The sequence below is a fragment of the Protopterus annectens genome, chromosome 5.part0, assembly GCF_019279795.1.
Source record: "Protopterus annectens isolate FY-2018-M chromosome 5.part0, PAN1.0, whole genome shotgun sequence".
Lineage (NCBI taxonomy): Eukaryota > Metazoa > Chordata > Ceratodontiformes > Protopteridae > Protopterus > Protopterus annectens.
Window position 1 is genome coordinate 248,113,258 of NC_056735.1, and position 24,086 is coordinate 248,137,343.

Genomic DNA, 24,086 nt, shown 5'->3' on the forward strand with positions numbered 1-24,086 from the left:
AATGATGTGTAATATTTTCCAAGATGTTGGTACTCTACCTTCTGAAAGAGACTTGTTTATGAGAATAGAGACTGGGTAGGCTATGGCGTCAGCAGATATCTGAAGGAAATCTGCCGGTAGGTTATCTGCTGCTAGTGTGGTAGGCTTAAGTTTTTTAAGGAGTTTGGTAATAATCTTTGTGGGCACTGCCTGAAGGTTGAATTTGGGGGCATTGTTTTGGCTAATGGGGTGGGTTGGGGTGTTTATTGGTGTGGGGCTACAAGTATTGTTTTGGGTATTGGCAAGGGTTTGAACAGTTTCGGTAAAGAATTTGTTGAATTGTGTGGGAATGTTTTCAAGATTATTTGGTAGTACTGGGGATGGAGTAGTGGATTTACCTGGGTGGAGTATGCCATTTAGAGTGGCCCAGAATTTTTGGGGGTTGTGAGCATATTTTTCTTGCATGTTTCTATAGTAATTTGTCTACTTTGATTTGCTTCATTCTTCATTCCTCCCAAAGTTAGTTCTCAGTGCCCCTGTCAAGCAAGGCCACTGAAGTGATCCCCGGGGTGAACTTCCTATTGCCCACCCACTTTTCAAGATTTCTCTTAAAGAGGGCCAGTAAAGTGCTCTGCTTGACATGAATGGGAAGTTTGTTCCAGAGTATGGGAAGTCTCTGGGTTAGGAACCTGTCCCTCCAGCATGTTCTGTTTATTGTGGTGATGAGGTTAAGGTCCCTGGAGCATGTGGCATGGAGGGATTGGGATTTCTTTAGGTGCAGTATGACAGGGACAATCCAAATGAGCTAATATCAATTTTTCATGGAGTTCTAGGGAGAAAAACTCTATTATATTTGCAAGTTACAAGTTGCAAAAAATGGCAATGCTTTTCATTATTGCATATAAGCAGGATGAGAAAATTAAAAAATATTTACATGCAGTTTTTTTATAAAAAGAATGGTTGCAATACTTTGAGACAGAGGCTACTATCTGAATGAATCCCTCTTCATGTAGTATCTGCACTGTTTCATTCTTTCTTGCTGATGTGAATGCATGCATGCTTCATGCTGCTTCTTGGAGATTATAATCTTTCATCCTTACTATTTTCTTTTTCATGCATCAGGCTCTTATCTATCCTTTTACTAAATCATACACTCTATCATGACTCATGACTTGCTGTTCAGCATGCTGTACCTAATTAACAACTTTCTCCCCTTTTCTTTTTTCATCTGATAGCTAGATTGCTAAATTCTAATGATCTTTGAACGTCCTGTTCTCGATCCCCTGCTCTACCTCTGTATACTTTTGTACCTCATGTTATGTCTAACGTATACCACTACACCCACCATCTTATGTACCTCGTTATGTCTAATGTATACCACTACACCCACTATCTTATGTACCTCGTTATGTCTAATGTATACCACTACACCCACTATCTTATGTACCTCGTTATGTCTAATGTATACCACTACACCCACTATCTTATGTACCTCGTTATGTCTAATGTATACCACTACACCCACTATCTTATGTACCTCGTTATGTCTAATGTATACCACTACACCCACTATCTTATGTACCTTGTTATATCTAATGTATACCACTACACCCACTATCTTATGTACCTCATTATGTCTAACGTATACCACTACACCCGCTATCTTATGTACCTCATTATGTCTAACGTATACCACTACACCCACTATCTTATGTACCTTGTTACGTCTAACGTATACCACTACACCCACTATCTTATGTACCTCGTTATGTCTAATGTGCACCACCACACCCGCTATCTTATGTACCTCGTTATGTCTAATGTACACCACTACACCCACTATCTTATGTACCTCGTTATGTCTAATGTGCACCACCACACCCACTATCTTATGTACCTCGTTATGTCTAATGTACACCACTACACCCACTATCTTATGTACCTCATGTTATATTATATGTATACCACTATACCTCTCTATTATGTACCTCATACTATGTCTAATGTACACACATATACACCCTCTGTCTTATATACTTCATGGTATAACTAATATTACACCACTACACTCCCTATTGTATGGACATCATGTTATGTCTAAAGTACACTTCCTCACCCCCTGCCTTGCCTTTTCATTCATCTAGTGATTTCCATAGCTAAGTAATTTTCATGAATTGCCTCTGTTTTTATAATATCTACTAAGTCTGCTATCCCCTGTTATATCACTATTTGAAGCTCTCTAATTGTTTGCCATTTTCTAAGTCTGTTTCTCAATGTTTTTCTTCAGCATTATACCCTGCAACATTTTTTTTCACAACTGTTTATGCACATGTTATCATCTGCCTTCAACAATGATTCTTCTACCCTCCTACTTGTTGCTGCTTTTATTTACCCCAGTTTACCTGCTGCCCTTCTTTTTGTCTTCCTAACAGTTTGATCCGCAGCCTCTTTCTGCCTAGCTCCAATGGCATAATCATCATGATATCATTTTTCATTCTGGATTACAGAAGTCTGTCCCACCCTAAGAGAGGTAAACTCTGCTAGTGCTACTGCAGTTCCAAGATTACCATACCACGCTCAAGCAGATATTAGTCCATATATTTGCTCTTCTGTCTTCTTTCTGAGCCAGGCATTCCACTTCTTGACCCTATCCTTAATTGGTGTGCTAGAAAGTAACAATAGTAGCACCTCTACAAAGGCCATTGCACGTCCTAAGTCTCTGTATGTTCTGAAAATTTCCTGTGTCCTTCTTCCTTATGCATGTTGTCCAGTTTCACAGCAGAGTCATGGTGCCTATCATGCCATCCTCCAGAAACTTTCTTACTTCCTGACACTTCTGGCTACTGTCAATCTTGGGACAGTTCTGACTGACTTTTTCCAACTCCTTTCTGTGATTTTCTGGTTACCAGACTTTACCCCCTTCTTGCTTGTAATCCCTTGTTTAAGGTTGCCGAACGTTATCTGTGCTAGCTGTCCTATCCACAACATCTAAGCTATTATGCCTCTCTGCATCACTTGTGAAACCTTGCCTTTTCAACTCCATGTTCATCCTCTTTGTGCTACTTGAACGCCCTACCTACTTCCGTCTTAGTCTCTCTGCTGGTTTATATTGAGTTGCTACTTATGCCCTTCTCTGTCTCCTTTTTATGTTTGTTTTTGTCTTCCTTTTTACTGTCTTCCATCAGGATCCTGGCATTTCATCAAGTCTAGTAGCACTGAGCCTCAAATTAGTACCAGAGTTTAGTCAAATGCAGTGTAATCATACGTTATGGCTGCACTGATTTTAATATTACTTAAGTATTGAGGTAATGAAGCTTTTGCTTTACTGTCAAAGTTTCTCAGTGTTATAGAGAGTTGTGAGAAACTGGACTGGGGGCAGAGGAGTTTTTTTCCCTGAAAAAATAAATGCTTTTTTTGTTATATATTTAGTTTTCTCCTACAAGCCTGATGACCATCAAGCCATTGCTGCAGCCATCATTACCGATTTGTTCTCCATTATTGGGCAAAGATCATGGCTGTGGCATCACTATCATCCAGACAAACATCAAAAGGATTTTCTTGAAGCTCTGTCATTCCTTTGTTCAAGACTATAGGGCCAAAGGATTGGGTGTATACTTTGGTGGCCCAGCAGCATGTTATCCACTTTCATGACTGTTACACTCCCCTCAGCATATATTTCTGAGGACGTGAGCACACAATCCTCCAATCAAAAGAGATGAGGTTCCACTTCATCATTCCTTTTCTTACCCAGATTATTTATCCAGTAGCATGGTTCCTAACTGAACCTGTGTATTTTGGGTTGTAGTCAGGCCTTCATCACTCTGCAGCCTACCATTACAACAATCCTTAACTGTTTGGATTATTAACTTTATCCCGCACTGCTTTGCTTGTGACTATATTCTTTTCATTTAGTTACTGTGAATCTCCTTTCCCTTCTTCGTTTGACATATTTGCTATATATCTGTCTGTTCTCCTTAATTCATCAACTTCTCCATATTCAGTCTTTAATTTCTCCTGTTGTCTAGTTGCACCCTCATCTTCTTAGTTCTTTTGCCTTCCTCTTCTTGGTCCTGCTTTATTCTGCTGCACTGTCTCCCGTTTAACCTTCCTGTTTCCTTGTGCAACATCTTCCCAGCTCCTGTGATCACCCACTTAATTTGCCCGAGACAATCTGGTATTGGTCTTCTGCTCCCGTCACCCTCTTCAGTTTTATTAATGCAGCATCTGGCATCTAAGCTCTTCTGAATTCCCTGCATCCATTTCCGTCCCACAGCTCCCTAATGTATATTAGCATATCACCCCTAAAACACCTAACCCATCCCTCAGCCCCACTTTTCAACCAAAACATTGTAATTATCTTTATGTTTTCCTTATGTTTTAGTTTCTATTTTTTTAAGTATGAATGTAGTTTTTATTGATTTGTAGTTTACATTGGCTATTACCTGTCTAGGAACTTCTTCTGACTACATTCACTGTAGTACATTCTTGTTCTTAGTTTTTCTCCTACTTGGCCTTTTGTTACTACCCCTGCCCACCTGCCATGTCTTCTCCCTTTATACTCATTTTGCATTTTGATGTTGTGATGCTGTACACTAGTAGTTATATGCATTCCTTTTTTTCTTCCCAAAGTGTTTATCCAACCTGATTAAAAGGAACACTAGGAAAATAACATGTAAATAAGCTATTATCACTTACTTTGGTGGTGCAGTGGTAGCGTTGTTGCCTCAGAGCAAGAGGTTCTCCCGTTCGATTCTCGGCTGGAGTGCGGGGGAGTGCCTTCTGTGTGGAGTCTTCGTGTCCTCCCCGTGGTTGGGTGGGCATTTGAAAGACATGCGTAAATGGGCATGCCTTCGTTGAAGGTTGAACTTCGAGCTGGCACCTCGGCATTTGTGAAAATCTACTGCCAATTATTAGCAGACCAGAGTTCCGCTGTGGCGACCCCTAACTGGGAAAAGTCGAAAGACAAACAACAACAACTCACTTTATTAAAGTTATACTGGACACAAAAAAAACAAGTAGTAAATACTATGAATTTAAGCATCTTCAAAAGTAGTTATCATTAATATTTTCTATATAACTTCTAACAAATGGGTAACCATTTAAAATGTCTGGACCCACTAGAGTAACTCCTGACATACAGAGACTGGATGGCTGAAAGAACAAACTTACATAAACTTAGTGCGAGATGCCATTTCTTGGAATATTGCCTTTTCTCTGAGGTATGGAAATCTAAGAGTTGGCATACATAAGTTTGGACACTAAGATTGCTGGGGGGAGGGAACTTGCCCTTCCTGCAAAAGAAATTTAAAGGAGAAGAACATTTTTCATGACTTATTCTTCCCCTGTGTTTTCTGTCTTTTTTTCAGCTTCTCCACACTCAACATTTTGAGTGCTGACAATTCAATAAGGAACCATTAAATGGTTTGTTTGTTCTTCTGTAAGCTTTTTTTCATATATTAAATCTAGTCAATGTAACTAGATGAGTAAGATAAGTAAATATAGACACAAATATAATCTGCTAGCTTCCTAACAACATCAGATAACATGCAACTAGAAGAAATATATTAATATATTTAAACTTTGTCTGTGAACCACATAAGTAGAATGTGATATAGAAACCCTCACCATTCAAAATGCCACCAAGATAAACACAAAAGTATGTCCAACAAAAGCAAACAATTTAGAATACGGGAAAATAGCAAAATATAAGCACATGATATTGTTTTTAAATAATCAGATTGCAATCACCTTACGGTCAATAAGATACAGAAATTTGAATTCCAAAGCACATGTGTAAACAGCTGCAGACTTGCTGCTCTAAAATGTAAAACAATAAGCTTGTGAAAAATAAATACCAAAATAAAAAACAAGCAATAAACAGCATTAGGTAATCTCAGCTGAATTCATAGGTCAGGAACAAAATCTTTGCTTTTCAGCTGCTGGTTCTGTCTCTGGCTTTCTTCCATGAGCTACTGCACATACTCACACGTGTTATCATAAGGGTTTTAAACTCCATGTTATCTCGTTTACAGAACAGGCTTCACATTTGATATTATGGCCCTTCATTCATTATAGTAGGTTTTGGAATGAGCTTAAGATGTTATGTAACACACACAGTTAAACTCTTATATCTGGGCTAGGATGAGATGAGTTTTTGGTTGCATTGTTCTTTGATGCAGCCCTTGCGTTTAGTATGTCTATTAATGAGTCCTCTTTAACACCAGTTCTACATTAGTGACAGTTTAGTCTGCATTATCTAAGGATAGGCCATAATCTTTACATATTTGTATTATTTATATATATATATATATATATATATATATATATATATATATATGTATATATATATATATATATATATATATATATATATATATATATATATATGTATATATGTGTGTGTGTGTGTGTGTGTGTGTATAGTGTTGTCATCCTTCTTTACATTGTTTTACTAAAATTATTAATAATAGCGACAATGACTTAATCTTTTTTTGGGGGGCTGGGTCCCCACAACTCAAAATCAGTTATTCCTGGGTCTCCTTTTTTCTACCAAGTCTTCCGAACCTGACAAGACAACCCCACACTATCTTCTACTCATGTTTGGAGGTGGTGTGGACATAAGTCTGCCTGAGGAACAATTTTCTAATGCCGATAACCATTCTACTCCCTGCATGCACCTGTTGTGTCCCAAGGGAGACATGCAATGAGCCTTGCTGGCATACTTCCTCTCTCTGATGTGACTTAGGCACTTTCCCAGCCATATTAAGATTATTGGTACTTGTTCACTCCCAGCTTTCAGTAGAAATAAAACACAGACTATGTCCAAGTGTGCACACCCAGTCCCCTGAGATGGTCATGCCTATCCTTTGTACCTGTGTCATCAAGTGTCCAAGTTGCTAATCAAACCTAGGGTGCCTGGGTCATAGTTAGAGATTGAGCTCTCTATGGCACAAAGACAGACTGCAGCTTACTTTTCATTATAACAATTCTGTTTCACACATGCTTCTCCAAGGATATCATTCAGAAACTTGACAGTCTTGCAGCACAAGCTTTGCTCATTAAGCAGGCAGATGCATGTCCTGTCTAGACCTCCTTTAAAATTTTACAGTTAAATATTTATTGTTTCATTTTCTTTGTTGCAGCTGTTTTTATACTTGTGGTTATTTAAAATGAACCTAATGATTGCCATTTCTATTTCTAAAATGTTCTGCTTGATTGGATCATAGTCTCTGACCTAATAAAATCATCACCACAGGAACCCTCCCAAATAGCATCAGTGACCATTTACCTGCCTTTATAATTTGCAAAACTACAACAGCATTACACAAACATCTCTACAGGAATTCTACAGACTTATCACATTTTCCCCCCACAACCTTTAATAATTTCCTACAAAGTATTAACTGGGATCCCTTAAAAATACTCCCTCTGGACAATGCAGTAGAATTTTTCAATTCTACATTTCTCAATATTTTAAATAGCCTCACACCTCCTCGACTAAAACATGTTAAATCCTTCCATACTCCTTGTCTCTCTAGACCTACCAAGCAAAACATGGTCACCAGGGACAAAGCGTGGAAGCTTTGGCAAAAGCACAATAAACCCTCTGACCTCATAACCTACAGAAACCTTCACAACCAAGTAAAACACCAGGTCATTGATGATAAAAAAAGAATTCTATCATACTTTACAAAACCAACACAAACATAATCCAAAACTCTTCTGGAGCTCTATCAACAGCTTACTACACCCAAGATCAGAATCTAAACCCTGTCCAGACCCAGATAAAACCCCATTGAAACAGTCTCACTTTTCAACACATATTTTATTGATGTCATAGCTAATCTCACTGTCAACTTCCCTCAAAGTCAGTCTTACCCACCTGACACTCCTACTACTATTACCTCCTCTGCCATCACACATAACTTCTTTCTAGCACCTATTCCCACAGCCATAGTAAAGAAACTGCTTCTGAAATTAAATCCTTACACTAATGCCCCTGACAACCTGCCACCAGAATTCCTTCAAAAAGCAGCACATTCCATTGCCTACACTGTCAACATACTTCTCAATAGGTCCATTCAAGAGTCTTATGTTCTTTCCAGTTGGAAAAAAGCATTTATCCTCCCTCTTCACAAAGGCGGAAACAAAATAGATGTCTCCAACTTTCAACCCTTAGCCATTCTTTCTCCCATCTCAAAAATCCTTGAAAAATGTATTCACAGCCAACTTCTTAACTATTTACTTGACAATAACATACTGTCACCCACCCAGCATGGTTTTAGATCAGGACATAGTACCTCTACAGCTCTTACAGCCTTCTGTGACTCTATCAATCAGGTTCGTGATACCAGAAAACTAGTCTCCTCCCTATTTCTCGACCTTTCCAAAGCCTTTGATACTATCTCCTACCCTCATCTTCTTAGAAAACTAGCTAACACAGGTATCTTTCCCTCTACCCTACACTGGTTTTCCACCTGCCTCACAGACAGGCAGCAAGTTGCAAAGTGGCAAACATCTTTCTCGCCTTTCCTTAACACCACCTCAGGTGTTCCTCAATATTCCATCTTAGGGCCACTACTATTCAACATTTTCATCAATGACTTCGACTCTAGTCTTACTCAAGGGACAGTCATCCAATACACAGATGACTCTACTATCATATGCAATGCCAACTCCCCACACTAACTCCAGCAACTTACCCAGGCAGCTCTTAGCTCCACTGGACTATGGATGACCAACAACCATTTAGCATTAAATCCCCAAAAAACTAAGCTACTGTTATTCATCCCTAAGAAGTCCATCACCATAGACAAAGCCACTTTGTCTATTCTCTCCCAAGACAACACTTCTATTGAGGTTGTCACTCATACTAAACTTCTAGGTGTCACCATAGATGAACACCTAATATTTTGCATACATATTCACAACAACATTAAAAAAAGCACACCAGAAACTGGGCATCCTATACTGCCATAAAACATTCCTTAACTATTCCTACAAACTAGCCCTTGCTTCCTCCTTCCTGCTCCCCTGTCTTCTGTATGGTGCTCCTCTTTTCAACAATATACAGGTCAGTCTTAAATCCAAACTAGTCATGCTATAACAAAATTGCAAAGTTCATCACTAATGGACAACACATCTCACCACTGCACCTCTCTTCAGTTACTAAACTGGCTAGAACTTCCTCATCATCTTACATATATTCAACTAACTACTGCACATAAATTAATATTCAACCCATCCAAATGCCCTGCCCTTTCTAATCTATTTACACAATATCACCCAAATAGGCGTCTCCGCTCTGAAAATCAAATGCTCCTGCAGGTAGAAAAATGCAACCTCTCTGCTGGAAAAAATGTTCCACTCCTTCTCCACTGCTACACTATGGAACTCTCTCCCACCCTCACTTAGATCCATTAGCAACACATCTATCTTTAAAAAAGCTTTGAAACATCTCTTCTCCCACTGGCACTGCTCATGTACTAATTTCTCTCAACCCATAACCTGACTTTGTATCTCCCTTTTTCCATACCTGACTTGGCCTCTTCTCTTTCTCTTCTCCCACCTTTCCTTCTTCCATCCTTCACCTTTATTCCTTGATAGATAATCCACTTTTGGACACTTGTGTATATGCATTGGCAATTGATTTTTTTTTTTTTTTTTTTTTTTTTTTACATTCAGCTGCATTACCTCTTTCTGTCTTAATAATTTCTGTTATATTCAGTAGTCAGATTTATTTAGGTGCATTGCCTTTTTTTGTCAAAGTCTCTGTCAATGTTTAAATTGTTATACTGCTATTTGAGGTTTTTATCAAATTGTATGAATTATATATATATATATATATATATATATATATATATATGTATATATACATATATATATATATATAAATATATATATATATATATATATATATATATATATATATATATATATATATATATATATATATATATAAATATATATATATATATATATATATATATATATATATCTGTGGAGCTTTTTTCCCTGGGCGTCCACTGAAAATGGGCTCTTTATGGCCCAGTGGACCTTCCCGGTAAACAAATGCAATAAATAAATAAATAATAAATACATATTTTGACAAAAAAAAAACCTTCTTTAAATGTGGTAAGGAGGAAATGTTTCATAAACAGGAATCCACAAAGGAGTCTGAGCACTGCACTAAGATCAACTCAGATGAACCATGAGGATACAGAGCAAGGATTACTGCAAAGGAAAAGGCAGGTAGTAAAGCACATGTATATACAACAATAAACTCAGGGAAGGAGTTGTATGGTCAAAACACACCATCTCTACAAAAGAGAACAGGCATTCTTAGACTTGCAGAGTTTATATACATATCTTTATGGGTCTACTTCAAAACATTGAAATTTCATAACACTGAAATTCAAAACATTGACACCAAAGCATTGAAATCCCAAAACAATTAAAACCCAAAACAATGAAAACTCAGAACATTGAAAGTGTGCTTCATAACATTGAAAACTACAATGCACATGGAAATAACATCCCCTCCACCTATAGCAACACCTAACTAACAAACACACTTTCTACGATGTTTCTGCAAGCCCCCCTGCACCCCCCATGTGGGGGGATCTGCTCTCCCCACATCCCCTGTAAATTAAATATACCAACTCCAAGATTGCACTACAGTGGAAAAAAGTTAATTTTCTAACCTCTCTGTATCGTGATCACCATACACTGAGGTTAGGAAATTAACTTGCACCTCTATTCTTCCCCTGTCATATAACGTATGTACCTTAGCCACTTCTTCTGACCTCATCTGCTAATCATTTCTGAATAAAATGTTTGTACCTTGTCTCCCTTCCTTGCTCAATAACTTTTCACTTCTCACTAATTTCATTTCAATTTACTGCAGAAGCACTGTTTTCCACTTATATGGGTTAGAGCACACTCCGCATTGCACATAACTGTACACTGATTCTTCTGCCTGTGCCTTTCACCATGTAGCCCCCACCTTACTCAGAAGCATTGCTATAAAATCATGCCATTTTATACTGCTTGCTCCTCATTTCCATTCTGCTTTTAATTTCTTGTCTATAGTCTGTATTCTTGGCATTCTGAGTTACCCTCCTAGTCAATCATCCATGCTTTATCCACTTCCATATTGCCATGTTTACTCGGCCATCCATCACTCCTTCTCCATGCATCTGCTTCCCCTCCTGCAGATGCACTGCTCTAGTACACATCAGCTTCTCTCATTACTGTTGTTAAAATATCAGTTTCAGGCAGCTATAAACAAGTCCATATTTATACTTCTATTTTAATAATATACCCGATTAATACATTTTCACTTACCCTTTTGCAACCTTTCTGTTTCTTAGGAAACTTGTTACCTTTGTGCATTGTCTTTCCTGTTTGTTTAGGAGTTGCATTTCCCCTATTTAGTGTCCAAAAAACGTAATCCGTAATTCTAGTCTCTAAACTCATAGCTGTCTTATGAGAACAATTTTCTATAGTCTTCTAGTGCTTTGAAATGAGCGAACAATACAAGCCTTCTTCCATCTGATCACCCCTCTCTCCAACATAGGATCAATGCTCCTCAGTCCACTTTTTCAGTTCATTTACTCCATTTATTTTCTCCTAGTCTTTGGGTTTCTAATAGCATGATGAGAATAGATCCTATTCCTAAATCAAAGTATGATTAAAGTTCTTGAAATTAGTACTGTTTCGATCTTTGATGCTAGCCAAAAGTGCTCTTTGCAGCACCTCCAATGTGCCCAGAATTGACTCCTGTAATTCATATGGAGTTACATGCATTGGTATCTAAGTACAACTTTAAATTATTTCTTATGAGACCCCTTGCTCATACCACTGTTGGAGCTGTCTGGGTATCCTTCACCCACATTGCCCTTGCTTTGCCTGTAAATCCTGATATTTTATGACTTTGTGTGTCTCTATACGTAAGACACTAAACTGACTAGGAGTAGCAAATTACCTTATAAAGTCAATGATGTAGGTAAAGGCAGCTTTACTTCTTCTAGCTGCTGTTTGTAGTCTTTTCATAAAACCAAACTGGGCAGAGTACCTTTCACCCTTCTTTATGTGATAATTGTTTCCACTTGTGATCCTTCAATGGGTCTTTAGACTCTGCTGTGTTTTAGAATGGTATTGTATCTCTTTTGTTTCATTTTGTCCAGTTTACTTAGTCACTGTGAGCTCTAGCAGAGCTCATTTGGATGCCATGAGCCATTTGATATTACTCCCATCCTGAGTCTAGTTTTCTGCATCTCCTTTCTTGTTACGGTAACTTCTACTTCTGTTCCATTTACAAACCCCCCTTAAGTGATTGTCTTTCATAAATTTCGCTTGCAATAAGTTTTATTAAAGTCATTTCTGAAACATACAATTAACAGAGAACTGAACATATTTTATGATGAAATAGATAAAAACAAAAACACTAATATAAAAGATCACAAAAAAGACAATGAACTATGTACAAATATGTTCACTATGGTATAAACAAATAATTTAAGTTAAAACAAGTGAATAAAAGCTGATTAATACTTTTAAGTTATTGATTTTCTAATAATTAAATTATATTCATACATTGATTATACACTGCTGTATTCCTAGAAGATCTAGACTTAATTGTCATAGATTCTAGTGTAGATATTTCCAAGAGAAGATCTTTAAAGTTTTGAAAAGAGGGAATTTGTGATGATTTCCAATTTCTTGTGGTTTCTTTCCTGGCTATGGACAGTACAGACCAAAGAAGTGGATATTTACTTGGTTTTACACAAAATGGAATTGGAGAATTAAATAAAACTAATGATTTAGTAAGTAGAAAATTATCAGTAAATATAACTTTCAAGAAATTATTAATATCTTCCCAGAATTTTTTTCATGTGCAAACAATCATAGAAAATATGTGCCCAGTTAGCATTGTGTACCTTCATACATCTCCAACAAAGTATATTTTCTTAAAACATCTTATTTATGCTATATGGAGTGATGAAAGATCTATTTAAAAATTTCCAAGTAAATATTATCCATTTAAGTGATGAAGTAGTTTTACCTGCTGACTGAAGAAAATTTGATTTATCTGTATCTGAAGGGTTACAATTATTAATGTCAGAGAAATATTTCCAATAATTGCCTGGGAATATATCTAGGTCTGATTTAATGGTTTTATATATATTTGACAGGCTAATTTTAATTTAGTTGTTCTGTTGAGTAAAAGCAAAAAGGACTGAATGAGTCTGGGAATTATTTTTTTAATCGAAGAAGGTATTAAATCAAATTTGTTTTTGATATAATTTCTAGCTTCTTGTAAGTCAAGCCATAGTGATGAATCAAGGTCATTCTCTTCCAATAAAGTATTAATGGATTGCAATTCATTATTTTTCAACATTTGATGCCAACAAAGCATATGTTTTTGCTCAAATAATGACATTTTATGAAAGTTTGTGGAGAAAACAGCCCCCTGTTTGTATGCTATGGGGAAAATAAGGAATAACCAACTTTCATATGACTGAAATCTAAGAATGAAATTTTTAAATGATTTTAAAATAATGTTAATATTATTTGATATAAAATTATGGGTAGGGCAAAGATAAAAATATTCTTTTAGATTCCATATGAATGTGTTATTTACTAGATTTAGCTTAAAGAGTCATTATTGTTATTTAAATTTTGTGATGAAGGTAGAATAAAATCTTTCCATTTTGCTGAGCATTTACTATCTATAAGTTACAAAATTGTTTTAATAACTGTGGAAATTGAATATATTTCTAAGTTTATTAATGTAATAACTCCCTTATTCCAGCTGTACATATATGTTAAAGAAATCCTAGGTTTAATTGGGTACCAAAGACATTTTTTAATCATAGTGTTAAACTTTTTAATTATTGTATAAGGTGAAGGAATATAACTAGATTGAACTATGTATAAGATTTCTGGTAGAAGTATTATCTTTATAATTGATAAGTTTTCCTCTATTGAGAATTTTATTTTAGACCATTTCTGTATTAGTAAATCTATTTCTATTAAACTTTTATCAAAGTTCAGTTTTTGAATTTCTTTAATATTGTTGGCAATAATTATGCCTAAATATTTTACTTATTGGGATGTGGTATATATTTTTCAAATTAATTTTGAATATTATATTTTTTTGAGCCAGATGAGATTTGTGTTTTATTGTGATTAAATTTAAGACCTGAGTTTTTTAAAATAATCTATATCATTAAATAATTCTTGAATTGTTGGATTCTTATCTCCCAAAGTAATCAGAATGTCACCTGCAAACATTTGAATCTTTGAAGTTTTAAGACTTATATCAAAACCTTTAATATTACTATTATCTCTAATCAAATTTGCCAAAGGCTCCATAACTAAGGTAAATAAAAGTGGGGATAATGGACAACCTTGTTTAGTCCATTTAGTAATATGTATGAACTGAGATATATTAGAACTGATTTTGACATAAGCTTGAGAGCCTGTATATAACTGGGTGATAAGAATTATAAAGTTATTTGAAACCTTAAGTTCCTGTAGAAGAATAAAAAGGTAATCCCAATTAACTGTCAAAAGCACAGTTTATATCTAAACTAACTATAGTTAGGTTATTTTTTAAGTCTTTAGTTGATTCAATTAAGGTTATTATTCGTTTAATGTTATCATAAGTTGTTCTATTTATTATAAAGCCTGTTTGGTCCTCATCTACTAAGTTGGGAAGAAAAATATTAAGCCTCTTTGCATATATAGACATAAACATTTTATAGTCCATGATTAATAACAATATAGGTCTATATGGCTTACATTTTGTAGGATCTTGTTGAAGTTTTAATATGGGAGAAATGAATGCATATTTCTATGATGGAGGGATAGTATTTTTATTTTGTATATTATTGAAAACTGAAAGTAACAAAGTTAGAGCTTCATTTGGTAGAATTTTGTAGATTTCTGGAATAATACTGTCATTACCGGGTGGTTTGTTTTGCTAAGTGTATTAATTTGTTCTTGAATGTCTTTTAATGTAATTTGCCTATCAAGTAACTTAATTTGCTCTTCTGTTAATCTTTTTTTAGAGTTTTTATTAATCAAAACTTGAATATCTTCCTTTGGGATTATTAGTGCAGAATATTGGTTAAGCTTAAAAAATTCTCTAAATTCAATTAATATGTTATGTAAATCAGATATCTTTTTTTTTTGAAGTGAATATATTTCTTTAATGTAATTAAATTTGTTTAATATTTTTACTTTATTGGCTATAATATTCAAAGATCTAGGATTTATTGAAAAATTAATAAATTTAAATTGTTCTAGACTAATCATAGTTTTATGGTTTAGAATCTCAAGATACTTCTTATTTAAATATTTTGATTCATCCAGTTTGGATTTTTCTTGTTGATTTTTTGATAACTCAAGATTCAAAATATCAAGTTTAGTTTGTGTCTCTTTTAAATCTTTGCCCCACAAAAGTCTTTTTTTATACCAATCAATTATTCTGCCATATAAATATGTCTTAATTGCATCCCAGATGACAATTTCAGGTGTATTACTGTTGGTATTACATTCTAAAAAAACTATGAACTTCTTCTAATATGAAGGTGTTAAAATCTTTTAATTTAGTGATATATGCTGGTATCCATTTTTTCTGAACATTGGCACTTTAATAAGTATATATATCAAAGGTTATAGAATTGTGATCTGAAAAGGGACATGTAATAACTTTTACACTACTTAAAGAATCTGTTAAACTGTTAGAAAAAAACTCTATTCTTGAGAATGTGTTGTGTCTCTGTGAGAAGAATGTATAGAATAATGATTTTGGATCAGCGTAATTATCAATGTCCTTCATTAAAAAAGGAATTTGAAATCTCTTAGTAATCTGGCTGAACTCGAAACTCTTCTCTTACCTTTAGAAGTAGAGTCTTGAGTTATTAAAAATGCAGTTAAAGTCACCAGCTAATATACTCTTGCCCTTTGAGAATTGGATAATAAGATCTATATGTTGTTATGGTGAGATCTGTCCAAAGCCAGGAATCCAGTATATATTAATTAGAGTGAAAATTAAGTTATTAAACTCTATAACAATAGAAGCTAGCATACCTTTATTATCTTTGTATGAGTCTATTATGTTATGTTGTGGTAACTTATTATTCCAAAGTATTGCAGCACCTCTTTTTTTAGAGTGCTCAGAACTAGTAAGGATTGAAAAGGATTTAGATTCTAATTTAGAAACATCACCCTCTATCAAATGAGTTTCTTGGAGAAAAATTAATTGTGAGTTACCTAACTGGAGATATTTGTTCAAAGACCTTCTCTTATTAGGGTTATTTAGACCATTTATGTTAAGGGAGATACAGTGTAAATATGCCATGTTATAAGTTTTTTGGGTTGTAATACATACTGATTAAAACTTTTATTAAACTTTGATCTGTGAGATGATACTAGAAAAATGGAGGGAATACAGCAATATATAATGTGTGAAGCATAGATAAAAAAATGTGAAGTTAATGTTATATGAATAACTTTCTACTATACATGTTTTAGTGAACATCAAAAAGAATATTATCAAAAAATAATAACAGAATCTTCTAACTATAAAACCCTCTAGAACCCACCTGGAGTTATAAACTCCTAATTTGAGTGACATTAACTACTCAAATTAACAAACCTACTAGCAACATATTTCTATCAAGCTCCATCTAAGTATGAACTATTTCATAATTAAAAACATTTCTTGTAGATAATAATGTCTGCATTATGCAAAAGGAGAACTAATCATACATTTTATATTAAATTAACTAATAAACAAGTAAACTAGAAATAAATTGCAACAAAGAATAACATATTATAAGGTTACTAAATGTTTAGTGTCATAGTTAGTTATACAATTAGGAATGTAAAATTTTTACAAGGTCATTTTAAAGTCTCCCAGATTTATATTTATCAAAAATCTAAAAAAAGAAAGACTATTCATGATGATAGTGACTTGTAAAAGTGCCAGCATAAAACTGAAATTCAAATCATCAGCAAAAAAAAAAAAAAAATGACTTCTAATATTTATAGTTGTTGTTGTATCCTAGTTGTCAGTTTTATGTTGTGGTTAGTGAAAATATAATCAAGTAATTAAAATTAAACTATAGGCCGGATTCACGAAGGCTTGCACGGAGTCTAAGAGTAGAGTAAGACTCCATGCAGCCAACATGTCCGCCGAGCGTTCCAGGTACAGCCGGTAGGGGTGTGCAACAGAGCTCCCAAAACAAGTCCTACATGGACAGGGCTTGGATATGCAAATTACCTCAATTGCAGGCGTAATCTATGCAAATGAGGTACATTTGCGATCCAGGAAACCCGAACCAGTCCGAGTAAGAGTAGTGTTATTTGCAGAAATGTACTCAGTTGACAACTGAGTATGGTTCTGCAAATATCAAAACGGAGCCGTGACAGCTCCAAAAAAAGGATGCATCCAGTTGAGGAAGCATGCTAATGGCCAAAAATATGGCCATTGGCAATGTTCACCAATGCAAAATAAAAATAAAATAATTTTTTTTATCCCAATCTCCGGTGTTTAAGCGTTGTGCAAAACTGCACAAACTCGCTGCGGTCTAAAAACCAGAAAACCAATAATTAAAACCCATAAATGTGGATTTTATTGTAATTCTTAATTTACAATGCAAGTGAATGGTAGGCTGAAGACAACATGGCTACCAAGTAGAGGTTGCTAAGGGGGGAAGCTCAGTCTAAGAGATGTAACCAAGCATTAGTAGGCAATCCTATGCAAATGAGGGTTAGGATAGTGAATTCAAGTTTACATAGCAAATGAGCACAGTCAGTGGAGTGTAGGAGTAGGATAAGGGGAGTAACAGAGTAAAAGATAGGTGACATCACGAGGGGCAATAAAACCAAATAAACGTTCATGGTTGAAGACGACCAAGCCAACAAAATATTATTAAACTGTCTTTAATAAGCGTAATAAATGAATAAACCAAGCATCAGCAAAATTCAATCAAGTGCTTTCGCCTGGTTAATACCAGGCTTTGTAAAGATGTAAACTAATAAAACAAATCACCTTATATACTCATTGACTAATCACATGACAAGCAATTAATTTAATATACAAACTCAATTGGTTATGTGTTAAAGGTCATAAATGATATGTGACATCACGAGGGGGGTATGTATGAAAGAAGTGAAGCTCATTGGAGCAGAGTGGCATGTGTCAGCTGTCATTTACACATCAGTGGAAGAGGTGTGTCAACAGATAGGCTATGTAAAGGCAAGAAATCGAAGGTGTATGCCGTGGATAACACTAAAGTTGCTTGTATAAGTGTTTGCAATGTGTTTGCGCATGGGTGCATGCCTGTATATCCGAGTAAGACTGTGTGCACGCATGTATGCCTGTGTGCACACGTTTAAGCCAGAGTAAGCATGTCTAAGGTTGTTTAGAGTTGTGTAAGTGTGTTTGCGCTGGTGTGCATGCATTTTAGCAAGATTAAGCAAGTTTTAGCCAGTGTAAGCATGTGTGCGCGTGTGGGAGGTGGTGTGCGCGTGTTTGCGCTTGTGTGCACAGCGCTGCCCCCCTGAGGAAACTGAAAGGGAAGAGGAAGCACAACAAATAGTAGGAAGTTAACCAGGGAGTACTAGCAGAACTAGCAGGTGAAAACAATCAGAATCAGGCAATTACACAGGCAGTACACTAGCCCAGCCCAGCACTTAAAACACTGCAAACAACATTCCACTATGTTTCTCTCAAGAGACACTGCAACACTGCAGTAAGCTAATAGAAGTGAAAACTGAAAAAGCTTTACTGAGACAAAGAAATGTTAGGGGCTGCCATTGCTGTTATAAGGCGACATATGCAACATGCTGAGGGTGGTGACAATGCGAATGTTGCTGGACAACCCACAGTGAGGAGACAGAGAAGAGTGTACAGGCCCAGGGTAACCTACCAGGGGCTACATGAGCTGGAGATAGTGGAGCTCTATAGAGTGGACAGAGACCTCTTGTAGCAAATTGTTGAGCTGTGCAGGCCATGTCTCACACACAGAACCAACAGAGGGGAACCCGTCCCAGTGGAAACCAAGGTATGTGTTGGCCTAAGAATATTAGCAACAGGTGCCTTCCAGAGACCAACTGGTGATATGATGGGGATATCACAGGCATCAGCATCCAGGGTACTGCACCAGTTCCTGGATGCCATGTCAGCACATGTTGGTGATCATCTATATTTCACCAATTCCCATGAGGTACTGGCCAGCAATATGCGTCTCTTCCAGCAAATAGCGGAATACCCTGAGGTAGTGGGTGCAATAGACTGCATGCACATATGCATCAAAGCACCAGCTGGTGATCAGGGTAGGGTCTACTTCAACCGCAAGGGCTTCTCCTCCATCAACTGTCAGGTCATGTGTGATGCCCAGGGCATAATACTGAATGTGTGTGCTGGCTGCCCTGGAAGCTACCATGATTCCCATATCTGGCATCTGACGCAGCTGTACCAGACATTTGCCAATGGGGACATCCCTCATGGTCACCTAGTGGGGGATGCTGGCTATGCACTGGAGCTGTGGCTGATGACACCCATCAGAAATGCACACACATCTGAACAGGAACGCCATAATGAGGCACATGCACAAACACAAAATGTAATTGAGTGTGTGTTTGGCCTGCTCAAGTCACGGTTCCGGTACCTGGACACATCTGGTGGAGCCTTGCAGTACTCACCAACTACATTTACTCACATTGTCATGGTATGTGTCATACTATATAATATGATCCTGTGAAAACAGCTGCAGCAGGAGCAGCATAGGCCTGGGCCAAACAGCCCCCCACCATTGCCAAGGCCATCACAGGGAGAGCGTGACTCGGAGGAGGAACAACCTGAGCCTGCCCCAGTAGGCAGAAGGAGGCATGCCCAGTATGCTTTGGCCTTGGCAAAGAGGCAATGCATAGCACATACACTGGCTCAGTAGGAACCCTGGAAATGATACCGCTCTCTGACTCACACAAATAGTAAAAGGGATGCCTAACTTGACACTACCTGTTTCCAAACATGTATAGGGAGTGCAGTATGTGCATCTGACATAGGCAGCCCTGCAACACCACATGAGGCATGATTGCCATGTGTTAAACAATATATAGCAGTGCTAAACAGCTTTCACCACCATTTAGTATATGTAAAGTAATTGCACACACTAACACTAGCACAACTGTGGTCAATGTTAAGCAATATTGGGCAATGTTCTGTAATGTTGGTTAACGTTGAGTAATGTTGGACAAGCCTGATCTATGTTGGGTATAGCTGAACAAAAGCCAACATGCTCATATTTGCTCTACTGGCCCTTAAGCAGTCTGGTCTGCTCAGTATGAAAATATAAAGCAGTGACAGGCCTCGAACCCTGGGTATTGTGCACTACAGTCATACTACCGAACCACTAAACCATGACAGTATTGCACTGGTCAGCCTGTATGAAGACATGTTGATAAGTCTATGCAACGTATCTCTTGGAAACCCTGCAGGCACAACATAATCCCTGTCGAGTTATGACACAAAGGTGAGCCCTGCAGTAAGAATAGAACCTGATTTTCAACACACATATAGTATAATTGTTAATATTGGTCATGTTCACTCACATCAACAAATGTAGTGGACTTCAGACAGCAACATACTGAAAGGTCACACTGAGCATGCTCACACACGAATAACTGAGACAAATGTCAGGCAACAAAACACTGAAAGGACAGACTGGGCATGCTCACACACTTGAATAAATGAGACAAATGTCAGGCAACAAAACACTGAAAGGACAGACTGGGCATGCTCACACATGTGAATAAATGTGACAAATGTCAGGCAACAAAACACTGAAAGGACAGACTGGGCATGCTCACACACTTAGGCCATGTCTGAGTATAGCAGTCTGCCACACATATCCGGCAGTTGCATGTGTTAACACAGGAACCTCTCAGTATTCACCAATCTGCCATGTGCACACACTTATATGACAACAGACACATATATAATATATTGGAACCCTGTCATAATAAAATATGTTCTGCAGATACTTAGGTTCTTCGTAGAAAGTGTGAAAGCAAAGAAGAGAAAAAACCTGCAATCAGTATCATCGATAAACAATGTGCAGCCCGAACATTACCATAGGTGCATAGGTTGATACTAGCCTATGTGCCCTAGGGCATGTATAAGCCTAGCCAGAATGTGTTTGGCTTTCGCAGCCCTGTTAGATTAGTAGACTGTGCCTGTGAATAGTAGGTCACACAAGATAGGCCCTTTACGTTTGCTTTATTGTGCCTCTGTCCAGCAGGGACCCAGAAGAGATTCCAGGGGTAAACATACGATCACCCATCCACTCATCAATATGTCTCCTGTAGGGGGTCAGTGGGGGGCTCAGCTTATGCAGGACTGGGATCCCATTCCAGAGTGAGGGGAGCATCTGGGATAGAAATGTGTCCCTCCAGTATGTCCTATAAATATCTGTGCTGAGGTGTAAGTCCCTGGAGCATGTAGCTCTAAAGGATCCGGATATCCTGAGGTGGAGCATGTCCATTAAATCTGTGTTGGACATGGCTGTAAACAACAGGCACAGATCGCATCCGAGTAGGTGGTAAGCGACTAAGTAGAGCTGGAGTTACTTTAGCTGAACTGCACAGGGCATCTGTGTGAGTCCCTAGATCCACTTGGTGAGGTACTTTTGTGGCCAATACAGTTGCTGCAGGTGTCGGGTAAGGTACATCCAAAATGGGGCATTGTATCCAATCATGGGCCTCATGAGTATAGGGGCACAATGACTTTACTTGACCTAGATGTGAAACCTGTTGGGATAGGGAGGGCTATATAGAATGTCTGTCTAACCACTATGGCAATGCAATTGTCAAAGGCAAGATTACAAACTACTCATGTCCTCATATCCCTAAGAACTTCTGCCATACTTAATGTACTAACACCTATGTGGTAATGTGTGGGCACTATGTGATTCCCAAAGGGGATGACTATGCATTTAATGGCATTCAGCTGTAGGCCATGGCTCTGGCACTAGTTATCCATCTCTGTGAGACCCTTTTGGAGGATGCTTGTGGCAGCTGGAGAGTCAAATATGGAACCCAATTTGCAGTCATCTGCGAACATGGTCAGCCATATTCCTCCTGTGTTAGCCTGTACATCAGAGGAATATATACTGAACAAGACAGGTCCAAGGACTGAGCCTTGTGGGATGCCACGTGTAACTGGTGTAGAGTCAGACATGGCACCTGCAATACCTACCATGTGGGTGCTATCCCTGATCCACTTAGCAATCCATCATGTCACATATGTGTCGATACCTAAGCTGGTGAGCTTATGTATGATGCCTGAGTGGGGTATTGTTGTGAAGGTGTATGCGAGGTCCAGGTAGGCTGTGTGGAATACCTTCCCTATGTCTATGGACCTGGTAACTGTTTAAAGAAGTTGACCATGTTCAAGAGGCAAGATCTGCCCACAACAAAGCTGAATTGTGTAGGATCCAGTGCCTGTAGGTTCCCGATGTCTGTGTGTATGAGTACCATGATGATACGCTCCATAGTTTTGCAGACCAGGCTAGATAGGCTTATAGGGCGATAGTGTCCGGGGTCTGTTGTGGCACCACCTTTGTGGAGCAGGACCACTGTTGCTGTACGCCATTCCTTGGGTACATATCCTGTAGTAAGTCTGATATTGAACAGTGACTTAATGTGAGGGTTACGTTCGTCATGAAGCTTGTGTAAGATACAGGCCAGGACACCGTCCAGTCCCATTGATGCTGTGTTGTCTGCTTTGGGGAGGGCAGCACTCACCTGATCATCTGTGATGTCAGGGAGGCTACACTCTGTTGGGATGGACATTTGCTCATTAGGGGGGATGGGGGGTGCCATTTGCACTGAACCTGTTTGCCAGGATGATGGCAATGCCTGTGGGTTCAGTGTATGTATTGTCATTTCGCAGTAACACACAGCATATCTGGGAGTTGGCACCCAGGTTCATGACATAACTAAAGAAGGCCTTGTGATTGTTCTCAGTGTGTGGTGCAATTTACCTTTCAAAGTGGGTCTTAGATTAATTCATGAGTAAATGTAGCTTCTTGCTAGTACTGATTAGAGATGCCTTCCCTTATTGGGATTGTGCTCTATCATGTAGTAGCCCCCTCCTTTTGTTGTATAGCTTATTTATGGCCGTGGTCCACCAGACAGGTCCCCTGCCTTTGGAAGAGTGAGTCTTGTTCTTATTTGGGATAGCACAATCCATGCATTCCAGTAGGTGTCAATAGAATGTGTTTGTAAAGGATTCAGTGGTCTGAGCCGTACTTAACTCTGTCCCAGGGTCCTTGAAGGATACCACCTTGGTTTAGAGAAGTGTGACATTTGCTGTTGGTAAGTACTTCACCGAAAGAACCTAGGATGGGGACGGGGACGGGATATGGATGTCCAGGGAGATAACTGTATGGTCTGACCTTACCAATGAAGGGCATACCTCTGGTGTGGAACATGGAGTCCCCATGTTGGTGATGATCAGGTCCAATATGTTTTCCCCTTATGTGGGTGTGGTGACCAGTTGTGACATAGCATTTGTGTTTAGTAATTCTAGCAACCGTTGGGTGAGGGTGTTGTGGCTTGAGTAGTATTCCCAGTCAATGTTTCTGTAGTTGAAGTTACCCCATATAATGGTGTTTGTAGAGACCGACATATCCTCCAGTGTTCCCAGGAAAGCTGAGTGGGGTTCCTGAGTTCGGGAGGGTGGTATGTAGCAGGCTACAAGCTGAAAGGCAGTTTTGCCCACTGTTAGTTGCACATGTATGGTCTCTGATGCTTTCTGCAGTGCTACTAACCTGGAGGTGTGTGTATCTGTGATGTATACGGGTACTCCCCCTAAAGTTGTTGGTCGGTCTGAGTCTTGTGGCCGGAAAGCATGTTATGAAGTATAACCTGATAGTACTGGTGTGCATTTAGGAGCCTGAACCAGGTGTCTATTACTGCACAGATGTTGACATTCACCATACTGAGGAGAGTCTTGAGTGCGTGCATTCTGTGGTCTACACATCTGGTGTTGAGCGGCATTACCCATACTTTCTTTTACCGTGTAT